The 4,523-nt window shown below is 38.0% G+C and overlaps 1 pseudogene; it reads right to left on the bottom strand.

Annotated features, from left to right (window-relative positions):
• LOC107690108 (opsin-5-like) overlaps window positions 1-4,523 on the bottom strand; it is a 13,369-nt pseudogene that overhangs the window by 5,907 nt on the left and 2,939 nt on the right.

Raw genomic sequence — 4,523 nt, 5'->3', positions numbered from 1 at the left:
ACTTGTCCAAAAAACTACTTGAGTAAGAGTAAAAGAGTAGCCTATTTAAAAGTACTCATGAGTATTGAGTAGTTAGTACTGAGCTGTGGATTCTACCCCCTCATAATAAACGCTGTACACCGCAGTTGATACATTTTAAAAACGTTGTACACTCTGTAATTCACAATATCATTCTTTATTTGTCATAAAGAATGAAGAGTATCTATCATCCAGCAGTTTTAATTTTGACTGCCAACTCTTTAAAATACATCAAAACAGCACTATAATTAGACGAGCGTTTTCTGAATCCAGATCACAGCCTTCACGACGGGGGCCTTCTGTAGTTGATGGTCTTTCCACGCTTCGGTCTTACCACGACCGCAGCCGCGACCACTTCCGTGGTAAACTAAGCTTCTTTTTTATTCGTTTAACAAAACTCAAATTGAATTCAGCTGGACACACTTTCCTGTTTATCACAACAAATGGCCAAGCAAAGCGCACGACACTGACAAGGAACGCGATACAGTACGAGACCAAACGCCATTTCAGCACGTCTCTACAGTAAACAAAACAAGAGTTTCCTAGCAACGACAACTGCGCTAAACACTGAGACAAGAAATAAATACACTTACGAGCTGCTTTTAACTTCTGCTGATTGACTGCTTCTCTCAAAGAGTATTTCTTTACACTGTGTTTTGCTGGCGCTTGAACACACTTTCCTGTTTATCACAACAAATGGCCAAGCAAAGCGCACAACACTGACAAGGTACACGATACAGTACGAGACCAAACGCGATTTCCAGTCAAACACTCTTTTGGAAGACAAAAAGTAGTTTCGCTTTCATAATGAAACACACAGCATCTTCACAACATGGCGGCAGCAACAATACTACAGCGAGTATAAAAGTTACGTCTTCTTTCTTTGCGTGAACATATGGGCGGCGTTATGCAAATCTTCCCACATCGTGACGTAGACATGTGGGGGCGTGTTAGAACGAGCCGTTTTAGGTAGGCGTGGTTGACTCTTAACTTTTATAAAGAATATCTCTTTGGATTTGAGACTTTAATCTTTGCAACTTTACAGATCTTCTTTATGCACCAAGAGCTTGTAACACTCCAAAGAGAAAGGAAAAATTTTAATTGCATCATATGACCCCTTTAATAATTACAATAAATTACCCACTGACAGTGAAAATTCATTCATGATTTACTCATGTTGTTTTAAACCTCCAAGGAGCACAAAAGCAGATGTCAGACCTGGAGCGACAACTTCACACAGCATATCTGTATAACCACACGAGAGCAAGCCATTCAGTTTGGGAATAAAATGAAGGAGAGGACAATAATGTCTCTCATAGAAAGAAACCTGTCATAAGAATAAAGGTGGCTGCCTTTATCAAACTGGAAAACAGACTCCATGTATGAAGATGTGACCTGCAACAGCATGATCACATTTCACACCTCCCACACAATCACATCTTATGATAAAATAGTTTAAATACAGATGATTCCTCGCTACCAGATAACTAATGAAAACACTGCAGAAAGAAACATCCTCAAATCCAAATGATTATGAAAGCAATATGCAACCTCTTCACTGTAGCAAAATCAGTATGTAGCACAAACTTGAGTGGCTTATTGCGTTTATAAAAAGAGCTAAATTATTTTGCTCTTTTATATTATAAAAAACAGCTACCGTAGTCACGCTGTAGCAGATCTATACAGGTGGAGCTGGGGAAGGTGGAGGGTTTCTGAAATGTGCTGCAACTACTACCACAAGCACTAGCCAAGTATGTGAATGTTGAGCAGCGAGCTCATTGGCTACCGATACAAGAGAGAACCAATCAGCTGTGCCATATGATAATGATGTCATTATATCATATTGAGTTAGACCTATCGGACTGCACCATCTAGAGTTTCATGCCAGAACTTTGGATGTATACTCCTCCAAAATAAATAAATAAATTATAAAAAAAAGAAATAAAGAAAATCACAATATTAATTTAATTGTTGGCTGCTTAACAGTTTCCAACACTCTTAGAAATATGCAGAAATCGCACCTTTAGGGGTAGTACCCTGGGGCAGTGCCCTCGAAACCACAGCGTTGCACTTTACTTGCTCCTAAAGGGTTCATAGTAGCTCCATAAGGCAGTGTTTATTAACTCTAGTTTCGGGGATGAACCTACCAAATTGATTTCAATGTCTCACTAATTAAAACACCTAATTCAACTCATCAGTTTCTTAGTGTGTTGAATAGGGTGACTGGGCACCCTGATCTAAAACACTGTGGGAGGTGGGTCCTGAGAACGAGATTTGACAAACACTCCTCTATGATTCTTATACCTAAGATAAAAAGTTTCTTTTAGCGTACTGGCCTAGTAACAGACTGTTGTGTGCCTTAAAAAAAGATGCAATTTTTGCACTTTTTTTTTCCCTGACAGTCAAGCAACCTAATATAACATGTAGAATTCAACTGATACACTGGCTTCAACTGATACACTAGAATTCAACTGAACACTGTTCCAAAAGGGTGTTTTTGTAGTGATGCCATAGAAGAACCATTTTTGGTTCCCAAAATAACCTTTCAGTGAACAGTTCCTAAAAGAACCATTTTGAAGAACATTTAAAAAATCTAAAGAACCTTTTTCGACTATAAAGAACCTTTTCTGCATTTGAAAGGTTTCATGGATGTTCAAGGTCTCTTTATAGAATCACTGATGCCAATAAAGAACCTTTATTTTTAAGAGTGTACTTAACGTCACACATGGCTCATTCAGTCAGATTGTAGAGCCAGAACTATATTGCTTTAGTGAGAGGCTGTGTCTGTGCATGGCACTCGCTTGACTCTCCATGGGATTCCACCATGTTATATAACCATTTTATGCGGTCTCACATTTTAGAGATCTTCGCTTCATTTTCATTTCATGGGATTGAATTATTGCTGCTCTTACTGTTGCTGCTCCTGAGTTTGAAGGTACAAACCAGAAATAGATTTTGTAGAGGGCCATCTGAATGGAGCTTTCTGAGCATTGAAAAACCAAGAAGACATTGTGTGTTCAATGATATGTCAAAAATCATATGTAGTTTTTTTTTATGTATATCAAATTGGTCACATAGTTTTCCTGATATTTTTTGGTCATTATTGTGTATTTTAAAATCAAAATGTATAAATACAAAGTGTAGGCCCATTTGAAAAATATCAAGAATACTGTCTTTATCCCTTTGTTTGGACATGTATCTGATTTATTATTTATTTGGCAGAGATTTCCTGTTTCACACTGTAAGAGTGTTGTGTTTTTACATTATAAAAATACTTTAGCTTAAGCTATACCTATAATAATTTTTATATATTTTGTTTTATTTTAAGCAACTCACAGTTTTCTGTTTTACACAGTCCAATCTTTTGAAATGACTGTTTTCTTGTGTCAAACCGTGATGATTTTGACAATAAACAATGCACTGCCACTTTAATTGAGGGTGAGCAATGCTGCCAAAATAGACATGCTGCCAAAATGATCACAACACTGCTCCTATAGCATGGGCCGGCCCTGATGCCAGTTAGTTAAATGGTGTAAGACAGCTCTCTTATCACAGCAGCCTGGCTCTCCTTGACATGTTGCTCAGTGAAATCGGAATAAAAAGGCCCTTCATCAATCATTTGTTGGGTTGGGTTGCATTTAATAGCAAGAGTCATGGGTGGGTGGCAGTTTCAAGGCTGCAGCGTTGCAGAAATTGAGCCGCTGCTCACCCAAATACACACTCATGGCCCTGTTTCTCCCCTATATTTCACTAATAACACAAACAATCAATCCATAAAAACCGCAGACACAAAACAATTTGCCTCTGCAGGAATGACAATTCTGTCATCTTTTCGACCCATTTTGGGTTACAGTGAATGACAAGGACACATGGTAGATGCCAATGTCTGAGCTGCTGTGCTGCAGAAATCAAGCCACTTCTCACATAAATGCTCACTCCTCACCCTTTTTCTCCCCTCATATGCTTGATTAATCTAAGTCAAACCATTTAAAACTTCAACACAAAACAATGGCTGCTGGTGTGTAACCAGGTGTAACTCCTAATTCTGATTGGATTAGTTTGTTGTATTAAAGCTAAAAACACATGCTTCTGATCACACATTTTATATTAATAACAAATTTAGCTGGTGTCTGTTTGCTATATATGCATGAGACCCCTGCTTTTAAAACAAAACAATCTTACGAAATATTCAATGAAGTAGAAAGTATGACCGTGAGCCCCCATCTGACATGATGTGTTATGTAACAACCTTTTGTTGTTATATAGGTGTAAAGGTTATATAGGTCTTCTGTCTATCAAGTCTCTCAAGTCATAAGCAGTTTCTTTCTTTCATTCTTTGGCATTCTCCTTTTGTTGCTGTCCTTCTCTTGAGCAGTCTTGTTTCTTTGTCTGAAGCACTGGGCACGTTGTTTTCATCCTTGTAAGGAACAAGACTGGCTTTGACATTTTCAACACAATTACTAACCTGACTCTCACACAAAAACTAAAGGAATTATTGTCCAGCT

This window comes from Sinocyclocheilus anshuiensis, unplaced genomic scaffold (assembly GCF_001515605.1).
Source record: "Sinocyclocheilus anshuiensis isolate Anshui unplaced genomic scaffold, SAMN03320099.WGS_v1.1 scaffold2207, whole genome shotgun sequence".
Classification (NCBI taxonomy): domain Eukaryota; kingdom Metazoa; phylum Chordata; class Actinopteri; order Cypriniformes; family Cyprinidae; genus Sinocyclocheilus; species Sinocyclocheilus anshuiensis.
This window is presented reverse-complemented; position numbering and strand designations above follow the sequence as displayed.